Source organism: Hippocampus bargibanti, linkage group LG04 (assembly GCF_051943395.1).
Source record: "Hippocampus bargibanti isolate YZ-2025 linkage group LG04, ASM5194339v1, whole genome shotgun sequence".
Lineage (NCBI taxonomy): Eukaryota > Metazoa > Chordata > Actinopteri > Syngnathiformes > Syngnathidae > Hippocampus > Hippocampus bargibanti.
This window is the reverse complement of record NC_142737.1, coordinates 19,121,639-19,146,865: the sequence shown is the minus strand read 5'-3', so window position 1 is coordinate 19,146,865 and position 25,227 is coordinate 19,121,639. Positions and strand designations below refer to the sequence as shown.

Here is a 25,227-nt window from a genome sequence, read left to right as displayed (position 1 = left end):
CATTGTGCGGCGACCCTGTTGCTCATATCACTAAAGCCTCACACTGGGGGTCACGTGCCTTACTGAGACCACTTTCTGGCGCCAGCAGCAGCAGTGTTCCAGCTGTTACTACGACCAAGCTTCTTCAGTCACTTAAGACCACGTTCAGCCACAACTCATCCACACACGCATAGCCATGATATCCACGTGTCTGCCATGTTTAGCCCTTTCGACAAAGGAAAGGACGACAGTTGATTGTATCATTTTACATTAGCCTCTGTGTACATGACAGGAGGGCATTTAGAATAAACCCCGTTTATGTCTATGAACTTTGTTGAAGAGGTCAGACATCTAAAGCCGGATAAAAAAACATTTCCAATATTTTTATTTGATATTACTTCCTTCTTCACGTGCATCCCGATCCATGATGCACTGAAAACCGAGGCAACAGTTACTGTTTGATTGCAGACTCGAGGAAATAACCACACTTAACGCAAACCAATTTGGAACTCAACACTACATACTTTCAATTCATGTGGACGTTTTACAGACAAAAACATAGTTGTGCTTTGGGCTTTGTATCCACTGTTATCACAAACCTGTATATTGAGGTTATGGAAAGAAAATATTTGAGCTCCTTTAAAAACTGCATCTCAAAGAGATATGACAGTTGGCCAATGTTTGTTGTACTGAATGTTGCTTGTTGTGTCATGGTTCTTTCAATATTGCAAGCAGCTGCAAACAAATTCAACATATATTTCCAAACAGTTTTGATGGTCACAAACATTTTTTTTGTTTTGTTTATTTTTTTGCCAAAATAAAAACTATTTGAGACCATGAACATTGGTGGCAAACATCTTTGCGACCTTGAACAAACCCGAGTGAAAACAACATTTACTACATGCACCCACGCTCGCAAACCTTAGCTGTTCAGTCTTCTTCTTTTCCTTTCGGCTTTTCCCCTCAGGGGTCGCCACAGTGAATCAGTGTCCTCCATCTATCCCGGTTTTGTGCATCCTCTTCTCTCACACCAGCTACTTTCATGTCCTCTTTGACCACATCCATAAACCTCCTCTTCGGTCTTCCTCTCGGTCTCCTGCCTGGCAGTTCAAGGCTCAGCATCCTTCTCCTGATATAGTCACTCTCTCTCCTCTGGACATGTCCAAACCATCTCAGCCTGGCCTCTCTGACTTTCTCTCCAAAGCCTCTAATATGAGTTGTCCGTCTAATGTACTCATTCCTGATCCTATCCAACCTGGTCACTCCCAAAGAAAACCTCAACATCTTCATCTCTGCTACCTCCAGCTCTGCTTCCTGTCTTTTCTTCAGTGGCACCGTCTCCAGTCCAAACATCCTGGCTGGTCTGACTACGGTTTTATACACTTTTCCTTTCATCGTAGCTGAAACCCTTCTATCACACATCACACCTGACATTTTTCTCCAGCCGCTCCAGCCTGCCTGGACACGCTTCTTCACCTCTTTTCCACACTCTACATTGCTCTGGACAGTTGACCCCAAGTACTTGAAATCCTCCACCTTCTTTATCTCTTCCCCCTGTAGCATCACGCTTGCACTTGGATCCCTCTCATTCACACACATATATTCCGTCTTGCTGCGACTGATCTTCATTCCTCTCCTTTCCAGGGCATATCTCCACATCTCTAGTTTCTCCGCCACCTGTTCCCTGTTCTCGCTACCGATCGCAATGTCATCTGCAAACATCATGGTCCAAGGAGATTCTTGTCTAACATCGTCTGTCAGCCTGTCCATCACCATAGCAAACAAGAAGGGGCTCAGAGCTGACCCCTGGTGGAGTCCCACCTCCACCTTGAATTCCTCAGTCACACCGACAGCGCACCTCACAAGTGTCTTACAGTCATGATACATGTCTTGCACCGCTCTGACATACTTTTCTGTCACTCCAGACTTCCTCATGCAATGCCACAGCTCTTCTCTGGGCACCCTGTCATACGCTTTCTCCAGATCTACAAAGACACAGTGCAATTCCTTCTGACATTCTCTGTACTTCTCTATCAGCATTCTTAAAGCAAACATTGCATCTGTCGTACTCTTTTTTGGCATGAAGCCATACTGCTGCTCACAAATGTTCACTTTTGCTCTTAGTCTAGCTTCAACTATTCTTTCCCAGAGTTTCATTGTATGGCTCATCAACTTTATTTCTCTGTAATTAGTACAAATCTGCACATCTCCTTTGTTCTTAAAAATGGGCACAGGTACACTTCGTCTCCATTCTTCAGGCATCTGTTCACCATCTAAGATCTTGTTGAATAACCCAGTCAGGAACACCACCGCCACCTCTCCAAGACACTTCCATACCTCGATTGGTAAATCATCAGGCCCAAGTGCCTTCCCCCCTTCATCCTCTTCAGCGCCCTCCTCACTTCATCCTTGCTAATGCTTGCTACGTCTTGGTCCACAACAATCACGTCTTCTACTCTTTGTTCCTTCTCATTTTCCTCATTCATCAATTCTTCAAAGTACTCTTTCCATCTCGCCATCACACTACTGGCACCTGTTAATACATTGCCATCTCTATCCTTAATTACCCGAACCTGCTGCAGGTCCTTACCATCTTTGTCTCTCTGTCTCGCCAGCCTGTAAAGATCAGTCTCACCTTCCTTGCTGTCCAGCCGAGCATACAAGTCATCATAGGCCTCTTGTTTGGCCTTTGCCACCTTTACTTTAACCGTGCGCTGCATCTCCTTGTACTGCTGTCTACTCTCGTCCGTCCTCTCAGTGTCCCACTTCTTTTTTGCTAACCTCTTTCTCTGTATACACTCCTGTACCTCCCCATTCTACCACCAAGTCTCCTTATCTACCTTTCTTCCACTCGATACACCAAGTACTTTCCGACCCGTGTCTCTGATTATGTTCGCTGTAGTTTGCCAGTCATCTGGAAGGACCTCTTGCCCACCCAGTGCTTGTCTTACCTCCTTCCTAAACATCATGCAACACTCTTCCTTTTCAACATCCACCATTTTGTCCTCACTTCAGCCTTTGGTTTCTTCATCTTCCTCACTGCCAGCGTCATCCTACATACCACCAACCTATGCTGTCTGGCTACACTCTCACCAACCACTACTTTGCAGTCACTGATTTCCTTTAGATGGTGCCGTTGACACAAAATGTAGTCTACCTGTGTACTTCTGCCTCCACACTTATAGGTCACCCTATGTTCCTGTCTCTTCTGAAAGAAAGTATTCACAATAGCCATTTCCATTCTCTTAGCAAAGTCAACCACCATCTGTCCTTCAGCATTCCTCATCTGGAGTCCAAACCTGCCCATCACCTCCTCATCATCTTTGTTTCCTGCGCCAACATGTCCATTGAAGTCTCCACCAATTACAACCCTCTCACTTCTCGGGATGTTCTGTATGACTTTGTTGCGTCACACGAGTGTATGATTTTGAAGTGCGCCTTTCAACACTTTCATGTCTTTCAATTTCTTGATCTCCTTGATGTGCGTATCACCCTGACGCATAGCACACGCTTGTAAATTGTATAAAAGGAGCTGTCGTGGGACAGAGAGATTGGGCGAACCACGGGGCAGAATCATCTCGGACTCACAGACCCAAAGAGACTTGCACGGACCCGCTCAGGCGCCCGGCTCGCGCCGGGCGTCGGACGGACATCACGGCACGACTTGCTCAACTCCACGCCACGATCAAGCTCTGCGCGTCACCTGCCTGGGAGATCTGACAACGAACCTACTTACAAATAAAGAGAACCATCAAACTCTTTATTGGCGAGCCAGCCAGGAGCATTTTTTCCCTCCTCCTCAGCCCAATCAACTCTCCAAATGGAAACACCCAGATTTCCCAGCCGCCCATGAACCCGGCATCTTCACAGCAAGACCCCTCAAGCCGAGCTCCCGATGGACCGCCACCACCCGTGGGCGCCCCGACCCCACCGTGAAACCTGCCGCACCCTGATGGCCGACATCGTCGCCTGGCGACTCTGCAACTAGCTGCATCGTATATGTCCACGATCGCACATCGTCGGACATCGCTTATGTCCACGATCGGACATCATATATGTCCACGATCGGACATCGTCGGACATCGCTTATGTCCACGATCGGACTTCGGGAAGACGCTTCATGGCCGACACGGCCGCCGACGTCAGCGTTCTTCCTCAGCGTCCTGCAGAGCGCCATGGCAGCGCGATCATCGCCACCGTCGCCGATGACCGGCCTGTCCGAGCCCGGCAGCATGGCCAACCCCACGCACCTTCGTCCTGACAATCCCTCATCGATTCTCCGACTTGACCGATCCCAGCCGAACAACTCACGGTTAGAAGACCTTCCGGCATCGACTCGACGGCCGCGAGGAAAGTTTCCATCGATCGACTCAAACTGGCAGTCGTAGAGCACTCTTTGCCGTGCTCCCGTACAACGACTTCAGGCACCACGAAACCTCCTCGGCAACCTCCCCACCGACGCCTGCCATGCCCGGTGACCGTCATCTTGCCTGGCCTCACCATGTCGCAGAATGACTTTTGTTTTTATTTGTTTTTCCTTCATCACTTTCACCGACTTCGGATCCAGGAGGGGAGCCCTGTTGCGTCACACGAGTGTATGATTTTGAAGTGCGCCTTTCAACACTTTCATGTCTTTCAATTTCTTGATCTCCTTGATGTGCGTATCACCCTGACGCATAGCACACGCTTGTAAATTGTATAAAAGGAGCTGTCGTGGGACAGAGAGATTGGGCGAACCACGGGGCAGAATCATCTCGGACTCACAGACCCAAAGAGACTTGCACGGACCCGCTCAGGCGCCCGGCTCGCGCCGGGCGTCGGACGGACATCACGGCACGACTTGCTCAACTCCACGCCACGATCAAGCTCTGCGCGTCACCTGCCTGGGAGATCTGACAACGAACCTACTTACAAATAAAGAGAACCATCAAACTCTTTAACTTCATCAAAGTCCAACCAAAATTTCTCCTTCTCCGCCAGCTCGCATCCTACTTGTGGGTCATACCCACAAACAACATTGAACATCACGCCTTCAATTTCTAGCTTCAGACTCATCATTCTATCTGATACTCTTTTTACTTCTAAGACATTCCTAACAAACTCCTCTTTTAAGATAACCCCAACTCCATTTCTCTGTTCTGTCTTCACCATGATAGAACAACTTAAACCCTGACCCTAAGCTTCTAGCCTTCCCCCCTTTCCACCTGGTCTCCTGGACACACAGTATGTCTACCTTCCTTCTCTGCATCATGTCAACCAGCTCTCGACCTTTACCTGTCATTGTTCCTACATTCAAAGTTCCTACTCTTAGTTGAATACTCTTGCCGTTCCATTTAACTCTTTTCCTCCAGGCACACCTCCCTCCTCTCCTTCTTCGACCAACAGTAGTCCATTTTCCACTGGCACCCTGAAGGTCAACAGTACCAATGGCGGCTGTTGTTAACCCGGGCCTCGACCGATCCGGTATGGGATTCATAGGTTTGATTCGCATATTTGTTTTGGCAAAATCTTTTTACGTCGGATGCCCTTCCTGACACAACTCTCTGTATTTATCCGGGCTTGGGACCGGCACAATAAGACACTGGCTTGTGCCCCCTTGTGGCTACATTAAACCTTAGCTGTTCAGTGAGCTACTTAAAGGACAACCGACGTCTCTGGACAAGTTGTGTCCATGATTTGTAAAATGGCTTCAAATGACTTCTACTGAGTGTATTTTAATAAGATTCCACAGCATATAGCTATATTTTACGTTTTAAGACTTGCGCTGAATATTCAGGAAGTCTTTTTGGGTTGGTGACGAGTCCGTACGTGACGTCACTAAAGAAACGCCCCTGACCGTGTATTTTGCTGTACTTGTTTGGTCTGGGGACCTCGTGTTTCCCCCAAAAGCCGCCAGAAGAGGGCGTCCAAGCTCCATATAAGGAATTCATCAGCCTGTGGAAACGGAGGTGGCCACAGGAGGTCACCATTTTGTGCCTCTTTTTCGGTGAGACATTTCCTCTCAATGTTGCCTCATAATGGCACGGAATAAATTCCTTAATCGATTGCAAACATGTATGCTTACCTCTTCAGAACTATTTGAATCATATTCATAACTGGATGTGTAACAAGAAAGCATATTCTCCGAATCTGAAGCCATTCTTTTGATTCTCCAGCAATGCAAGACGTTTTTGCGTGACGTCACAACCTGGCTTTCTGAAAATGCCCAATTCGCAGCTCAATTTTTTTGCAGATTTTGGACACTTTAAGTCATTTTTATTGGTGTTTTGCATTTGAATAAAAATATCATACTGCGTGTTTTGGGTATTTTAGATGCTATAAAACGTTTTTCTGATGTCAGTTAAGAAACAAAAAAGTGACGTCGGTTGTCCTTTAAAGGAACAACTCCAAGTCACGCATCCAGGTACATACACAGGGGTTTGGTGACATGTGGGTTTAAACACAAAGCAAATAAGTGCAGGCTTTCCCTGGGCAAATTACCTCGGTTAGCATCAACATCAAGTTCACATGTGTCTTTTTAGGGCGGTGATGCCCCACCCCCCCAGCCCACCCCACCCCACCCCCGTTACGCAAATAAAAGGAGCATAGGCAAGTGTGAGAGGCCCATTGAACCTACAGTTAGCCCACCTGGTCATTTGTAAAAGGTGATAGACCCCAAAAGAGCAAAATGACAAAGGAAAGGGTGACAGAAGCAACAACCCCCATGTGTCATTTCGGTATGAAAAACTTCAGACGATTTTCAACCAACACAATATCCCAATATACAGTGATACTGTCACGGCACTCGAGGCTTGAGGGCAGGGCTCGAGTGACGAAAGGAAAGCGGGGAGGTTGGATCCAAAATACACGGCGAGACAGATACTCGTGAACAAAAAGTCTTTACTGAGGCACGCATGCAAAAATAACAGCAGGGAGAGGTAAGTGAGAGATCGGTGACGGCAGACCTGACGGCATGGAGGTAGTAATGGTGGCTTTCAGAATACTCCGACGGCGACTGTATTGCGCGATCGGTAGATATAGTCAGAAAGCACAATCAAGGGAATGACAATCAGCTGTGGGGACCCAGGTGCATGATGATGGGAGAGGCCGTCTCCAGGGAGCAGCGGAGGAGGTGACAGGAGGGGCGGGGCGCGCCCAGGATGGCGACGAGATGTGACAGTGCCCCCCCCTCAACGGACGCCTCTTGGCGGCCCACCAGGTTTGGAAGGGTGAGCCGCATGGAACGCCCGGATGAGAGATGGGTCGAGGATCCAGGCACGTGGGACCCACTGTCGTTCCTCCGGTCCATAGCCCTCCCAGTCGACCAGGTACTGCACTCCTCTGCCCATGCGCCTGGAGTCCAGTATCTCCCGCACGGTGTAGACCGGTCCGTCGGCCAACATCCGGGGGGGCAGTGGGGGGGTGGGCGTGGGGGCTAAGGAGCTGGTTTCCACTGGCTTGAGGAGGGAAACGTGGAAAACGGGGTGGATCCTCATGGTGGGTGGCAGCCGGAGCCTCACCGAGACCGGGCTGAGGATGGCCTCGATGGGGAAGGGACCCGTGAAGCGTGGGCCCAGCTTGGCAGAAGACCCTGCCAGCCGAAGGTCCCTCGTCGACAGCCACACCTCCTGCCCGACCTGGTAGTTGGGTGCCTGTCTCCGGTGACGGTCCGCCACCCGCTGGTTCCGGGATGCGGTGCGTGTCAGGGCGTCCCTGGTTTCCTTCCAGACTAGGTGGGCCCGTCTGAGGTGATGTTCAATAGACGGGACCTCTACCTGGCCCTCCTGTGTGGGAAACAAGGGCGGCTGATAGCCACAGGCGGACATAAATGGGGACCGACCTGTGGCTGTGGAGACCAGGGAGTTGTGGGTGTACTCCACCCAGGGTAGGTGCAGGGCCCACGACGCCGGGTTGTGGAGGCACACGCACCGGAGGGCCGCCTCCAGGTCCTGGTTCTTCCTCTCCGTCTGTCCATTGGTCTGGGGATGGTATCCAGACGACAGGCTCGCCGACGCCCCTAGGGACCGACAGAAACGTTTCCATACCTTGGACACGAACTGCGGTCCCCGGTCCGACACGATGTCCGTCGGAATCCTGTCTACCTTCCTTCTCTGCATCATGTCAACCAGCTCTCGACCTTTACCTGTCATTGTTCCTACATTCAAAGTTCCTACTCTTAGTTGAATACTCTTGCCGTTCCATTTAACTCTTTTCCTCCAGGCACACCTCCCTCCTCTCCTTCTTCGACCAACAGTAGTCCATTTTCCACTGGCACCCTGAAGGTCAACAGTACCAATGGCGGCTGTTGTTAACCCGGGCCTCGACCGATCCGGTATGGGATTCATAGGTTTGATTCGCATATTTGTTTTGGCAAAATCTTTTTACGTCGGATGCCCTTCCTGACACAACTCTCTGTATTTATCCGGGCTTGGGACCGGCACAATAAGACACTGGCTTGTGCCCCCTTGTGGCTACATTAAACCTTAGCTGTTCAGTGAGCTACTTAAAGGACAACCGACGTCTCTGGACAAGTTGTGTCCATGATTTGTAAAATGGCTTCAAATGACTTCTACTGAGTGTATTTTAATAAGATTCCACAGCATATAGCTATATTTTACGTTTTAAGACTTGCGCTGAATATTCAGGAAGTCTTTTTGGGTTGGTGACGAGTCCGTACGTGACGTCACTAAAGAAACGCCCCTGACCGTGTATTTTGCTGTACTTGTTTGGTCTGGGGACCTCGTGTTTCCCCCAAAAGCCGCCAGAAGAGGGCGTCCAAGCTCCATATAAGGAATTCATCAGCCTGTGGAAACGGAGGTGGCCACAGGAGGTCACCATTTTGTGCCTCTTTTTCGGTGAGACATTTCCTCTCAATGTTGCCTCATAATGGCACGGAATAAATTCCTTAATCGATTGCAAACATGTATGCTTACCTCTTCAGAACTATTTGAATCATATTCATAACTGGATGTGTAACAAGAAAGCATATTCTCCGAATCTGAAGCCATTCTTTTGATTCTCCAGCAATGCAAGACGTTTTTGCGTGACGTCACAACCTGGCTTTCTGAAAATGCCCAATTCGCAGCTCAATTTTTTTGCAGATTTTGGACACTTTAAGTCATTTTTATTGGTGTTTTGCATTTGAATAAAAATATCATACTGCGTGTTTTGGGTATTTTAGATGCTATAAAACGTTTTTCTGATGTCAGTTAAGAAACAAAAAAGTGACGTCGGTTGTCCTTTAAAGGAACAACTCCAAGTCACGCATCCAGGTACATACACAGGGGTTTGGTGACATGTGGGTTTAAACACAAAGCAAATAAGTGCAGGCTTTCCCTGGGCAAATTACCTCGGTTAGCATCAACATCAAGTTCACATGTATCTTTTTAGGGCGGTGATGCCCCACCCCCCCAGCCCACCCCACCCCACCCCCGTTACGCAAATAAAAGGAGCATAGGCAAGTGTGAGAGGCCCATTGAACCTACAGTTAGCCCACCTGGTCATTTGTAAAAGGTGATAGACCCCAAAAGAGCAAAATGACAAAGGAAAGGGTGACAGAAGCAACAACCCCCATGTGTCATTTCGGTATGAAAAACTTCAGACGATTTTCAACCAACACAATATCCCAATATACAGTGATACTGTCACGGCACTCGAGGCTTGAGGGCAGGGCTCGAGTGACGAAAGGAAAGCGGGGAGGTTGGATCCAAAATACACGGCGAGACAGATACTCGTGAACAAAAAGTCTTTACTGAGGCACGCATGCAAAAATAACAGCAGGGAGAGGTAAGTGAGAGATCGGTGACGGCAGACCTGACGGCATGGAGGTAGTAATGGTGGCTTTCAGAATACTCCGACGGCGACTGTATTGCGCGATCGGTAGATATAGTCAGAAAGCACAATCAAGGGAATGACAATCAGCTGTGGGGACCCAGGTGCATGATGATGGGAGAGGCCGTCTCCAGGGAGCAGCGGAGGAGGTGACAGGAGGGGCGGGGCGCGCCCAGGATGGCGACGAGATGTGACAGTGCCCCCCCCTCAACGGACGCCTCTTGGCGGCCCACCAGGTTTGGAAGGGTGAGCCGCATGGAACGCCCGGATGAGAGATGGGTCGAGGATCCAGGCACGTGGGACCCACTGTCGTTCCTCCGGTCCATAGCCCTCCCAGTCGACCAGGTACTGCACTCCTCTGCCCATGCGCCTGGAGTCCAGTATCTCCCGCACGGTGTAGACCGGTCCGTCGGCCAACATCCGGGGGGGCAGTGGGGGGGTGGGCGTGGGGGCTAAGGAGCTGGTTTCCACTGGCTTGAGGAGGGAAACGTGGAAAACGGGGTGGATCCTCATGGTGGGTGGCAGCCGGAGCCTCACCGAGACCGGGCTGAGGATGGCCTCGATGGGGAAGGGACCCGTGAAGCGTGGGCCCAGCTTGGCAGAAGACCCTGCCAGCCGAAGGTCCCTCGTCGACAGCCACACCTCCTGCCCGACCTGGTAGTTGGGTGCCTGTCTCCGGTGACGGTCCGCCACCCGCTGGTTCCGGGATGCGGTGCGTGTCAGGGCGTCCCTGGTTTCCTTCCAGACTCGGTGGGCCCGTCTGAGGTGATGTTCAATAGACGGGACCTCTACCTGGCCCTCCTGTGTGGGAAACAAGGGCGGCTGATAGCCACAGGCGGACATAAATGGGGACCGACCTGTGGCTGTGGAGACCAGGGAGTTGTGGGTGTACTCCACCCAGGGTAGGTGCAGGGCCCACGACGCCGGGTTGTGGAGGCACACGCACCGGAGGGCCGCCTCCAGGTCCTGGTTCTTCCTCTCCGTCTGTCCGTTGGTCTGGGGATGGTATCCAGACGACAGGCTCGCCGACGCCCCTAGGGACCGACAGAAACGTTTCCATACCTTGGACACGAACTGCGGTCCCCGGTCCGACACGATGTCCGTCGGAATCCCGTGGAGACGGACGACGTGGTTAACCCGGAGTTGAGCCGTCTCGATGGCGGACGGCAACCTGGTTAACGGGACGAAGTGGGCCGACTTGGAGAATCGGTCCACAACGGTGAGGACGACCGTCTTGCCACGGGAGGGGGGGCGGCCTGTCACAAAGTCGACGGAGATGTGGGACCAGGGTCTGGACGGTACCGGTAGCGGCCGGAGGAGTCCTGCCGGGGGCTGATGGGAGGCTTTCCCACAGGCACAGGTCGGGCAGGCCTTCACGAAGAGGGTGATGTACCTCCGGAACCCCGGCCACCAGAACCGTTGGGCGATGAGTTGGATCGTCCTGTTGACCCCCGGGTGACAAGCTATCTTGGAGGTGTGCCCCCAGACGAGCACCTCCGTGCGAAGAGGGGGGGGGGGATGAACAGGCGATCCTTAGGACAGCCCCTGGGGATGGGGGTCGTCCCCTGGGCTTGCTGTACTTTTCTCTCAACCTCCCACCTCAGGGCACCCAGGATGCGTTGGGCCGGCAGGATGTTGGTGGTGGTCTCCTCCCTTTCTGCCGGCTCATGGATGCGGGATAGGGCATCGGGCTTGGTGTTCTGTGACCCTGGGCAGTAGGTGAGAGAAAAGTTAAACCGGGTGAGGAAGAGTGACCATCGGGCCTGTCTAGAGTTTAGTCTCTTGGCCGACCGGATGGCCGCCAGGTTTTTATGGTCCGTGTAGACGGTGAAGGGGTGTTTCGCTCCCTCAAGCCAGTGTCTCCATTCCTGAAGGGCCAGGACGACCGCCAGCAGTTCCCGGTTGCCGACGTCATAGTTGGCCTCGGCGGGGCTGAGCCAGCGGGAGAAGAAGGCGCATGGGCGTAGCTTCTGGTCCATGGGAGAGCGCTGGGATAGGACGGCCCCTACTCCGGACTCGGATGCGTCAACCTCGACCGTGAACGGGAGATCCGGGTCGGGATGACGCAGAACAGGGGGGTTAGTGAAGGCAAGACGGAGGCGGTTGAATGCCCCCTCAGCGTCGGGCGTCCACCTGAAGGGGATCTTGGAGGACGTGAGGTTAGTGAGGGGGAGTGCCTTCTGACTATACCCGCGAATGAAGCGGCGGTAGAAGTTGGCAAACCCCAAAAACCGCTGAAGCTGTTTGCGCGTCTTCGGGATCGGCCATTCCACCACCGCTTTAGTCTTAGTAGTATCGGCCCTGAGCTGCCCCTGCTCCACGACAAACCCTAGGAAGGACAGAGAGCGGACATGGAACTCGCACTTCTCTGCCTTCATGTAGAGCCGGTTTTGCAGGAGCCGCGCCAGGACCCGTCGGACGTGTTGCCGGTGCTCCTCTGCAGAACGAGAGAAAATAAGAATGTCATCCAGATAAACGAAAACAAAAACATTGAGGAAGTCCCTGAGCACATCATTGATCAGATTTTGGAATACGGCGGGAGCGTTCGTGAGTCCAAACGGCATCACCAGATATTCAAAATGTCCTAACGGTGTTTTAAATGCAGTCTTCCATTCATCCCCCTCCCGGATGCGGACCAAGTGTACGCACTGCGGAGGTCTAATTTGGAAAAAATGGTAGCGGACTGAAGGGGCGTGAAGGCTGAGTCCATGAGGGGGAGGGGGTATCTGTTACGGATGGTGATGTCGTTCAGACTCCGGTAGTCGACACACGGACGCAGGGTTCCGTCCTTCTTGTCAATAAAGAAGAACCCTGCGCCCAACAGAGACCGTGACGGCCGGATGAGTCCCGCCGCAAGGGAGGAGTCTATGTAAGTGCTCAGGGCTTCTTGTTCAGGTTGTGATATGTGAAAAAGTCTGGAGTCCGGTAGTGGAGCCCCTGGCTGCAAGTCGATGGCACAGTCATACGGTCGGTGGGGTGGCAGGGATTGGGCGCTGTCCTTGCTGAACACCTCCCGCAGGTCATGGTAACATTGTGGCACGCCCTTGAGGCAGATGGCCTTGGGCGGCCCAACGCGGGCGGGATCTTGCCCTGCCGTAGCCGACCGTAGGCAGTTGGCGTAGCAGTAGGGGCTCCAGCCCTGAATGGTGGGACCCTCCCAGGAGATGGATGGGTCGTGGGTATTGAGCCAAGGAAGACCCAATACCAACGGCGCATTCCGGGAGGGCATGACTAAAAATTGGCGGTGCTCAACGTGGTTCCCCGCTACCCGAAGTTTGAGCGGGGCCGTAATGTGCGTGACTCGTGCTAACAGTCTGCCGTCCAGGTCGACGATCTCCTTGGGGGGGTGGAGTTCGATCAGCTGGCAGCCCAACGAGTCCGCCAGCTGGGGATCAATGATGCACCCGTCGGCCCCCGAGTCCACTAGGGCCCGCACGGTTTGGGAGCTGGACGGGCCGATTAATTCACTGTCCAGCTCCAACCGCGTAACGGGGGTCGTGGATTTGACCTCCAGAGGTCGCTGTGGTCGCCGTTTCGACGGGGACTTGCGTGGACCTGAGGTCTTCGGCTGGGGGCCTTGGGTGCGACGAGCCCCGGGGATAGTGCGGTCGTCCCCCCCCCTATGATCATGGGTTCGGGGGATTCCTCCAGGCGCCGCACACGCTCGCTGCCGGGTGTGGTAGACCTGGACCGGCTTCGGGGCTCGTCGAGCCGCCGGCCGCGCTGCTCCCTCTGTCGCTCCCGAAGACGGTGATCCAGGCCGATGACTATGGCGACCAGGTCGTCGAAGGTGGTGCCAGCGTCGCGGGTAGCCAACTCGTCCTTGAGATCGGCGTTCAATCCGCGACGAAACACCCCCCTCAGCGCTCGGTCGCCGGATGCGGAAGTCGACGGAGTATTCCGCGGCTGAACGGGCCACTTGGACGCAGTCCAGTAGTCTCCCCTCAGCTTCGGACTCCGTCACCGGATAATGGAAAACCCGGCGTAACTCGGCGACGAAGTCCGGGTACGAGGTGCGCAGCTCCGGTCTGGACTCTCGGATGGCCAGCACCCATTTCTCAGCTTCTCCCGTGAGCAGGCTGGTGATGAAGGCTACCTTCGCCTCATCGCTAACGCAGGCGTATGGATGTTGATCAAACACGAGCGTGCACTGCATTAGAAACTGAGCGCAGCGCCTGGTTTCGCCTGCGTAGCGTGAGGGCAGCGGTAGTTGAAGAGCGTGCCTACTCACGGGCGGGGAAGACTTGTTTGTGAGGGCGGAAATGCGTGCCTCAGCCGCCTCGAAGCGTTGAGCCAGCATGGTGGTAATTTGGCTGACTTCCGCGATGGCACGGGCCAGCTGGCTCGAACGCTCCGCTTGCACGGTCAGGGCGGCGAGGAATCTGTCTTCGCCGGCGGGATCCATGGGTGGTCGGAGTATTATGTCACGGCACTCGAGGCTTGAGGGCAGGGCTCGAGTGACGAAAGGAAAGCGGGGAGGTTGGATCCAAAATACACGGCGAGACAGATACTCGTGAACAAAAAGTCTTTCCTGAGGCACGCATGCAAAAATAACAGCAGGAAGAGGTAAGTGAGAGATCGGTGACGGCAGACCTGACGGCATGGAGGTAGTAATGGTGGCTTTCAGAATACTCCGACGGCGACTGTATTGCGCGATCGGCAGATATAGTCAGAAAGCACAATCAAGGGAATGACAATCAGCTGTGGGGACCCAGGTGCATGATGATGGGAGGGTTTGCGCGTCTTCGGGATCGGCCATTCCACCACCGCTTTAGTCTTAGTAGTATCGGCCCTGAGCTGCCCCTGCTCCACGACAAACCCTAGGAAGGACAGAGAGCGGACATGGAACTCGCACTTCTCTGCCTTCATGTAGAGCCGGTTTTGCAGGAGCCGCGCCAGGACCCGTCGGACGTGTTGCCGGTGCTCCTCTGCAGAACGAGAGAAAATAAGAATGTCATCCAGATAAACGAAAACAAAAACATTGAGGAAGTCCCTGAGCACATCATTGATCAGATTTTGGAATACGGCGGGAGCGTTCGTGAGTCCGAACGGCATCACCAGATATTCAAAATGTCCTAACGGTGTTTTAAATGCAGTCTTCCATTCATCCCCCTCCCGGATGCGGACCAAGTGTACGCACTGCGGAGGTCTAATTTGGAAAAAATGGTAGCGGACTGAAGGGGCGTGAAGGCTGAGTCCATGAGGGGGAGGGGGTATCTGTTACGGATGGTGATGTCGTTCAGACTCCGGTAGTCGACACACGGACGCAGGGTTCCGTCCTTCTTGTCAATAAAGAAGAACCCTGCGCCCAACAGAGACCGTGACGGCCGGATGAGTCCCGCCGCAAGGGAGGAGTCTATGTAAGTGCTCAGGGCTTCTTGTTCAGGTTGTGATATGTGAAAAAGTCTGGAGTCCGGTAGTGGAGCCCCTGGCTGCAAGTCGATGGCACAGTCATACGGTCGGTGGGGTGGCAGGGATTGGGCGCTGTCCTTGCTGAACACCTCCCGCAGGTCATGGTAACATTGTGGCACGCCCTTGAGGCAGATGGCCTTGGGCGGCCCAACGCGGGAGGGATCTTGCCCTGCCGTAGCCGACCGTAGGCAGTTGGCGTAGCAGTAGGGGCTCCAGCCCTGAATGGTGGGACCCTCCCAGGAGATGGATGGGTCGTGGGTATTGAGCCAAGGAAGACCCAATACCAACGGCGCATTCCGGGAGGGCATGACTAAAAATTGGCGGTGCTCAACGTGGTTCCCCGCTACCCGAAGTTTGAGCGGGGCCGTAATGTGCGTGACTCGTGCTAACAGTCTGCCGTCCAGGTCGACGATCTCCTTGGGGGGGTAGAGATCGATCAGCTGGCAGCCCAACGAGTCCGCCAGCTGGGGATCAATGATGCACCCGTCGGCCCCCGAGTCCACTAGGGCCCGCACGGTTTGGGAGCTGGACGGGCCGATTAATTCACTGTCCAGCTCCAACCGCGTAACGGGGGTCGTGGATTTGACCTCCAGAGGTCGCTGTGGTCGCCGTTTCGACGGGGACTTGCGTGGACCTGAGGTCTTCGGCTGGGGGCCTTGGGTGCGACGAGCCCCGGGGATAGTGCGGTCGTCCCCCCCCCCCCTATGATCATGGGTTCGGGGGATTCCTCCAGGCGCCGCACACGCTCGCTGCCGGGTGTGGTAGACCTGGACCGGCTTCGGGGCTCGTCGAGCCGCCGGCCGCGCTGCTCCCTCTGTCGCTCCCGAAGACGGTGATCCAGGCCGATGACTATGGCGACCAGGTCGTCGAAGGTGGTGCCAGCGTCGCGGGTAGCCAACTCGTCCTTGAGATCGGCGTTCAATCCGCGACGAAACACCCCCCTCAGCGCTCGGTCGCCGGATGCGGAAGTCGACGGAGTATTCCGCGGCTGAACGGGCCACTTGGACGCAGTCCAGTAGTCTCCCCTCAGCTTCGGACTCCGTCACCGGATAATGGAAAACCCGGCGTAACTCGGCGACGAAGTCCGGGTACGAGGTGCGCAGCTCCGGTCTGGACTCTCGGATGGCCAGCACCCATTTCTCAGCTTCTCCCGTGAGCAGGCTGGTGATGAAGGCTACCTTCGCCTCATCGCTAACGCAGGCGTATGGATGTTGATCAAACACGAGCGTGCACTGCATTAGAAACTGAGCGCAGCGCCTGGTTTCGCCAGCGTAGCGTGAGGGCAGCGGTAGTTGAAGAGCGTGCCTACTCACGGGCGGGGAAGACTTGTTTGTGAGGGCGGAAATGCGTGCCTCAGCCGCCTCGAAGCGTTGAGCCAGCATGGTGGTAATTTGGCTGACTTCCGCGATGGCACGGGCCAGCTGGCTCGAACGCTCCGCTTGCACGGTCAGGGCGGCGAGGAATCTGTCTTCGCCGGCGGGATCCATGGGTGGTCGGAGTATTATGTCACGGCACTCGAGGCTTGAGGGCAGGGCTCGAGTGACGAAAGGAAAGCGGGGAGGTTGGATCCAAAATACACGGCGAGACAGATACTCGTGAACAAAAAGTCTTTCCTGAGGCACGCATGCAAAAATAACAGCAGGAAGAGGTAAGTGAGAGATCGGTGACGGCAGACCTGACGGCATGGAGGTAGTAATGGTGGCTTTCAGAATACTCCGACGGCGACTGTATTGCGCGATCGGCAGATATAGTCAGAAAGCACAATCAAGGGAATGACAATCAGCTGTGGGGACCCAGGTGCATGATGATGGGAGGGGATCAGATACTTCGGCTTACGAACGCTTTCGTTTACAAACTTTTCACCTCACCAACATTAAATTCACAAGAATATAATCTTGGCATAAGAACTAGTTTTTGGCAAGCGAACCAAACCGACATGCTCACCATTGGACCACCGGACTGCCACTTTTGCTAACCTAATAATCATTAATAATTGTAATAATAAGCCATAGGATAGGAATAAACATAACCTGCAATGAATAATACTTTGTTATAAGCAAGCGGGAAGGGGGGGGGTGAAACATTTTTTTTTGCAAGTGTTGGAGAATAGGCACTTTATTGAATCACACGGAGCGCCACGGTGGCTGGCGGACTAGTTTTCGGCGGAAGAACACCAAACCACACGGTCGAACAGTGCCACGGTGGCTGCCGGACTAGTTTTCCACACCCCCTTTGAGTGCAGACGTGGTTTATTATCGAGTGGAGAAGTTTTGCTATTATGGGACCGAAAAAGACCCCACCACAGGCTAGTGTTAAGCCTAAGAAGACATTAAGGAAAATTACAATCGAGCAGAAGAATTAGATCACGGTGGCTGGCGGACTAGTTTTCGTCACCCCGTGGTTTGTTATCGAGTGGAGTACTTTTGCTATTATGGGACCAAAAAAGACCCCACCACAGGCTAGTGTTAAGCCGAAGAGGACAGAAAAGAAAATTACGGTTGAGCAGAAGAAGGAAAATCGAAAAACACAAACGAAGTGTGCGTTTGTGTGACTTAGCTGTCCCAGTACCATTACGCTAAGTCGACCATTGCTACCATCCATTGACAACTACCATCACAAAGGTAAATAAAACAACTTTATTATACAGTACAGTTTATTTCTTTAATTGCAATACAATAGCACATTTATAATACATAAAATAAGATATGTTTTGTGTAGTTTTGAGGCTTATTTAGTAGAAAATTATGTTTTATGGGGATCTGGATTGGATTGGATTGGATATGCCTTTATTAGTCTCACAGTGGAGAAATTTACATTTCACAGCAGCAAAGTGATGAAAGAATGATCTGGAAACAGATCATTCTCAATTTTAATGGTTTCTTATAGGAAATACATGTTTGGAAAATGAACGTTTCGCCTTACACACACTTTCTGGGAACCAAATAAGTTCGTAAGCTTGGGTATCACTGTACTTTTGTCATGATCTGGTTGGCGACCAACGGGTGGCGCTGCCGTCTCCACCTGCACCTGTGCTGGTCGTCTCGATCAGTGGCGGACTGCCACGTTTGGATTGGCGACCAACGGGTAGCGTTGTCAGCCCTGGCTGCTGCCTCGCAGGTGCTGGTCATTCCCAATCAGTGACACTCAAAAGGACTCTGGGCACGACCATTCGCTGTGGGGTCATTGTTGTATGCTTTGTATGCAATTGTGTGCATTGTGTATGCGTTGTATGCTGTGCATGTTTTTGTTTCATCTTGGCAGACTTTTACTCTTGGTTTTCTTTTGATACTTTGTATTTTTCTGTTCAAATAATTTTAACGTTTTAGATTTTGTTCCTATTGACTTTATTTTAATACAACTTCTCAAATACAACCTGCTGCTACCTCCTGCCTGCTTTTTGGGATCCACAACTGCCCTCAAAACCTTGCAAACCGTGACAACTTTTAACCTGACAACACCCTGCGACGAAGACATGTACACACTAAACATGTTTTAAAACGTTTTTCATATATAAGACACACTACATTATAAGGCGCTACAGTAGAGGCTTGGGTTACGCACTACTTCTTCTACAGAGGGAAATTGAGTCGATGGCTGCTGACCGTAGTTGTGAGACCTGGTTTGCCTCAACATTTGCCAAAAGGCAAAAATTAGTGCATCCAAAAGATAGGCTACCAAATGTAAAACAAAGTAATGTAGTTTATTCAATACATTGTAAGAATGAAAATTGTAAAGAGCGGTACATTGGGGAGACTCAACAAATTCTCAAAAAAAGACTTTATCAACATGGCAGGGATAATACAAGTGGGCCTCAATCGGCAGTACATTTGCACCTAAAAGCTAGCAACCAGTCATTTGACGACAATGAGGTTAAAATCTTAGCGAAAGAACATAGATGGTTTGAAAGGGGGGTAAAAGAAGCAATTCTTATAAAACAACAAAATCCTTCATTAAACCGGTCTGGTTGGGTGAGGTTCAATTTTGATTGTTCATACAATAGCCTGCTCAGGCCAAACAGGTTAGGCAACATTCGTAATGCTGATGAGGTGATACCGGTGGGAGTGGGGCAAATAGGCCAGTCGTTAGTCAGGAATGTAGGAACAATCAGTGGGGCCGCAGGGAGTGGTCCTCTGCTCCCCCCAACCTGAGAGTGGGGACCTATCATAGCTGTGTCCGGCGCCGTTTCGCCTGGACATTAGGGATATATAAATAGGGCCGATACGACCAGTCAGACTTTAGTTCGCTGACAAAGCCTCTTGGATAGGAGGCGAAACGTCCGAAACCTTCAAATTTGTAGATGACGGCTGAAGAAACCTTCTCATCGATGGACCACTCCTGTACGACTGAGAGCTTACACAGACATAATATAATATAATAATAATATAATATAATATTATAAAGTCATTTTATTTACCTTTGTGATGGTCGTTGATGGCTTGATGCAATGGGGTTCAGACTTCTCTTCCTGTGTTATGAAAGTCCGGTTAGGCATCTTTTTCCAAAAAAGGCCGGTCTCATCTGCATTAAATAATTGCTGAGGAACGTAGCCTTCTTCTTTCACCATTTCGAGGAATGATCCCTTGTATCAATAAACGGCGAACTTCCAGGTTTAGCTGTGCTTTCTCAGATATAATTGCTTTATTCACACTGTCGCCGGCTAGCTGCTTTTCGTCAATCCAAATTAACGTTTTTCAACCTTTTTTATTGCCCCAGACCGTTGCTTGACAGCACGGAAACACCTTTGGCAACACACGCACCTCTAATGGCTTTTTTCTTGCAAAGGATGGTAGCAATGGTGGACTTAGCATATTGGTACTGGGCTGTTAAATCAGACAAATGCACACCTCGTTCGTGTTTCTCAATGATCTCCTTCTTCTCCTTGACTGTAATTTTGTTTTGTGTCTTCTTCGGCTGAACACGAGCCTATGGTGGGGTCTTTTTCAGTCCCAGCAAAAGTAGCCATAAAAAATCCTTGAAGACGATCGACGTGTGCACTCAAGGGAAAGTGGGTGTGGAAAGGTAGGCCGGCTGGGGCGCTGTTCGGTCGTGTGCTTTGGTGTTCTTCCGCCGAAGATTACTCCGCCAGCCATGGTGGGGCGGCGCTCCATGTGTATCCCAAAAAGTAGTGCATATGCCAAGGTTTAATTTTCATAAATTTGACGTTCGTAAATCGAAAAATTCATAAGGCAGGGTGTTCGTAAACCAAGGCCCCACTGTCTATAAATGCCTTCATTTTGCAAACCAACCAACCGATGTATAGACGCATGGCCCAATACTGATGGGACAACAGTAAGCAGTCTACCTACACCTCAGAGAGAAGGGGCACTCTTGAGGACAAAAATTGACATATTCACAACGAACACAGATTGTTTGAAAGTGGAGAGGAGCCCCTGACCCCTTTACGGAGTATAAACTCATGAGGTCTCATAAACTGATGAAGGTCAAAAGAGCATTCATAAACATAGGGGGTAGACTTCTATCCTTTTATACAATACTACGTCGAGAGACTCAATTATTTACATCCAACAGACAGTGAAAATACAGTCCGCCATGACTCCTATACCATTTAAACTGAACTGAATGGAATATTATTGAGGAGGTTTCCATCCAGCAACTTGCTGACAGACAGGGGCATTTCTAAAAGGCATATTAACGACTGTTGTTTTGCATTCCAAAAGAATCATACCATTATTGGTTGGGGAATGCCTTTAACTTGAAGCATAAATCGTTGGGTTTTCCATACCAGCTGAGATTGTTGCACACCTAGCCATCATCAAATGATGAACCAAATGGATGAGAGGCGAGACGTCAAACAGAGCAGTCTGTCTGCACTTGGTTCAATGCCCTCTAATAAACACACACAGAAAACAAACAAACACTCCAGTTTTATGGATAAAAATCCTCGAGGCAGCGTTATGCATTGCACAGAAAAAATGATTCCTTCAATTCTCTCTTGTGGCTGCCATCTGCAGTTTCATATGTTGTGGCCAAATGCTGACTAGACACAAATCTAATGATTAAAAAAATCAGAAGCGCAATCTCTACAACGATTCTCAGCAAGCTACAGTGTGAAATTATAATACCCAACAACATCTTTTTGTGACCCAAAAACAAGACGAGTAATCTACCGGAAACAAATTCCTTGTGTGTTCTACATACTTGGCAATAAAGATGATTCTGATTCTGATTCTGAAAAGTCTGGATTCAATCATGTTTGTTCAGTCAGCACCATTGATTTTGTAAGTTATAATGTATTTTCCTCTTCAATTTATTAATGCAACTTCTCTTTAGACTTAAGAGAGAATGCCTCTTGGCAGGCAAGTCGGTCTCACACAATCACATTAGACAATCCATGGACATAAATACAGCCAAGTATTATTTTATACCCACTGCATCATAATTTTAATAAAAAGGAATGCAAATAGATGAAATGAATTAATACTGCATACAAATGAAATCAAGTGTCCTCTTGGTATATTTCAGCAAGCCTGGATAATATAGAAAAGCAAAGCAAATTGTACTGTTGGACAGCCAATTGGCAAAGCAGACAAGTCATTTCAATGATGTTAATCTTGAGGAGTGTGAGACATCTTTATATGTCAGGAGCAAATCTCTGATTCTGCAGCACAGCAAGCAAAACGCAACCATGTATTGTATAAAAATCACAAACACAAATACAAACACGAACATACAAACGCACACGCAGACGCACACGCACACACACGCACACACACGCACACACACGCACACACACACACACAGCTTGACAGCCGATGGTAAACGGTGCCATACCTTAGCAGCAGCACTTAAAGGACCAGTACAGCTGCAGGTGCTTCCCAGGGGGATCCAAGGACAGAGACACAAGCAACAAAATGATGTCTACGGCAGCTCTGTAGCATAAAATGGTTCAGCAATGCACAGCAGCAAGAAGCACAGCCAGGCAGTGTACTGGGAAAGAGAGAGAGAGAATGACAGAGAGAAGAGAGAGAGAGAGAGAGAGAGAGAGAGAGAGAGAGAGAGAGAGAGAGAGAGAGAGAGAGAGAGAGAGAGAGAGAGAGAGAGAGAGAGAGAGAGAGAGAGAGAGAGAGAGAGAGAGAGAGAGAGAGAGAGAGAGAGAGAGAGAGAGAGATCCAGTCTTTGAGCATCACACTACCACAGCAGCAGAGCGCGCACATCAACACGCCCACTTTCCCTCTCTCCCTTTCACTCACTTGCTCCATCTCTTACACGCATTTAGTCACACAAACTCAAGCATGCAGAGGTGCATTGGCAGTGCAGTACCAGGCACCACCGAACATTATTCCATTACGAAGATGCCTTTCATCTTCATGAATCACACTTGATCCTTCTCAGTCTTAAATTCATTTTTTTCAATTTAGCCTTCTATTCAACCTCTATTTAAACAGACACTCACAGGCAGCCATGTATAGGATTGACAAGGTCGTTTGGGGATCTTCTACCACATCAGTCTTTCATCAGTCTTTCATTCAGTTTTGTTGCAGCACTCCAGAGGTTATTCCAAGTGTGTACAGGGTCTTTGCTTGCAGGGGTTTTCATGCCACAGAGGGTGGGTGTACCAATGATGCGTAGAAGGTCAGTTTGATAAAAATATCATTTAATAATGAACAGTGGGTCAACCCATTTAATTATCACAAACAATTACAAATAACCAATAAAAGATTGGGAAATTAAGTGCAGAAGAGAATTAGGAGGGATTGTTTGGAGCATCCATTTTTCCCCCACCGTGCAGCCAAATGAATGGAGCAGTGCACCATGACCGCCCTCTGTGGCTGACTAGATAACTGCATTTGTTGTGGGGAAAGCAAGGCGGTTGGCACAAAAGAAATATGCTTTCCTTAGAGTGAATGCTTAGCAACCATGAGCTTTCCCTCCCACTCTAGCGGCACCCTCCTTGCAATCCAGTTTATATCATATAGCGCCACAACAGCTTGATGTAAAGTCTCTTCTGCCTTGGGAGTTAACAAAAAGGAAATGCAAAATATTGGGCTGATCGCATTTATATTTTCACAGATTAAAGTGGAGATATGCATATGAGTTTTGATTATTTGTGAACATTTTTCAGATCTGAGGTGAAGGGAAGGGAACTATATTAATGTTGACATAATTTTATTCAGATATCTAATGTTCAGTTTACAGTTTAGTGCCAATGTGGGCTTTCTCTGAGCTGTACTATAGTCTGCATAACACCATTCCGAATACACGTACATGTTTTTTCACTAATTGTTGAGCATTTAATGATTTTTTTTTTTTTGTTTGTTTTTGACCCGCCCCATGTGTTGGGTACATTGACAGTACACACTGTACAGTTCGTTTTGAAAATGTAATTTTGATCATTATTGTTCTCCCTTTGATCTATTAATTCCTCAAGTTATATTCTTTTAGCTAATGTACTGTATGTATCTACATATATCATTTAAAGCATCGATGAAGTTCTGTTTGTGATGAAATGTAGGGAAAGAGATGCCCATTTCACTGTAATATCAGAGCATTGTCATCAAAGGGTGAGTATAGTTTTGCCTTGCTTGAATGCTGCTGTGCCGATGACCATTTTGTGTTTGAGAGCCTTTTCCTGAGCATCTTCATTTTTATTAAGTTCATAGAGTTGCTTGTTCTGTAGCCACAAGGAGACACAAGCCAGTGTGGTATTGTGCCAGTCCCAAGCCCGGATAAATACAGAGGGTTGTGTCAGGAAGGGCATCCGACGTAAAAGCTTGGCCAAAACAAACGTGCGAATCAAACCTCTGAAGATGACGGACACTGATTTGCTGTGGTGACCCTTTGAAGGGAAAATCCGAAAGGAAAAGAAGAAGAGGGGTGTTTTTATTTTTCCAGAGGTGTATGCTTTGTTGCATAGCACACTTGCAGACATGCAAGGATAGATGATGGAGAGGATGTGTATGTTTGGCTCAGACCATGTGTATGTTTGGCTTCAACCCCATGGTCAGGAAACAGACTAAAATCTTACTACTAAGACGATCTTATTATTGTAGAAATTGTGCATATTTCTCCAACAGATAAATCAATTCTCGTCCTTGTTTGTTCTCCACCAGCAGACCTTGGTATATTCAAGTGTGTCATAATAGACTATTTATCTGTGAATGAGCAAACATTTTATACAATTAAACAGCACCCTAATTTTAAACCAATAGGTTGAAAAGAACAGGGATGAACTCCTTCCCCAGTAAATGTCAAGCAGGATAGTAAATATTGTGGGATTATTATCAACAAAAACATCAAACATCCTTCCTAAGGGCAACCCACCCGTCACAACTTATTCAAGTCAAATTGTATGGTGCCATTCTGTTGCTAAAAATGGCTAACCTCCACCTATTTATATCCACAGTGGGGAGTCATTTCAATCAAAAGCCTCCCTGTTTTTTAGTACCCATGGGAACGTTTTCATCAGAGGTCAAAGCGGGAAGAACCACGGTATTAAACATTTCCGTGCAGCAGTAGCAGCAGAAATAGCACTTACACTGCCGCCACATGAATCAGAATCAGATTAAGATTAAGATTAAGATTAAGATTAAGATTAAGATTAAGATAAGAATAAGAATAAGAATAAGAATAAAAATAAGAATAAGAATAAGAATAAGAATAAGAATAAGAATAAGAATAAGAATCATCTTTATTGCCAAGTATGTGGAACACACAAGGAATTTGTCTCCGATAGAACACGCTGCACTAATATCATCAAAAAATGGAGAAAAATGGAGGCACTATACAGTTCTATTTGGGTTACTGTTTAGAGAAGTAATGGCTTGTGGGGAAAAGATGTTTAAATGTCTGCTGGATTTGGTGCACATGGATCGGTAGCGCCTGCCTGAGGGGAGTAGTTGGAAAAGGTGGTGGGCAGGGTTTGGAGGGTTCAGTACGATTTCCCGGGCCCTTGTTTGGATTCTTACAGTGTGCAAGTCCTCGAGAGTGGGTAGGGCGGTGCCAATGATTTTTTTCCGCTATCCTAACTGTGCATTGAAATCGGATTTTGTCCATTTTTGTGGCGGC

The 25,227-nt window shown here is 49.7% G+C and overlaps 1 protein-coding gene across 13 annotated transcripts in view; it reads right to left on the bottom strand.

Moving 5' to 3' along the window:
* rimbp2b (RIMS binding protein 2b) overlaps nucleotides 1-25,227 on the bottom strand; it is a 124,532-nt gene that overhangs the window by 97,939 nt on the left and 1,366 nt on the right. The window contains exon 1 of one of the 13 annotated variants that reach the window (XM_088994579.1): nucleotides 21,994-22,122. The exons of 11 other annotated variants lie outside the window; for them this stretch is intronic. The gene's annotated coding sequence lies outside the window, so the exon portion shown is untranslated. Of the gene's footprint in view, nucleotides 1-20,887; nucleotides 21,007-21,993; nucleotides 22,123-25,227 lie in introns of those variants that run through there. One more of the 13 variants, XM_088994577.1, reaches the window with a different exon arrangement.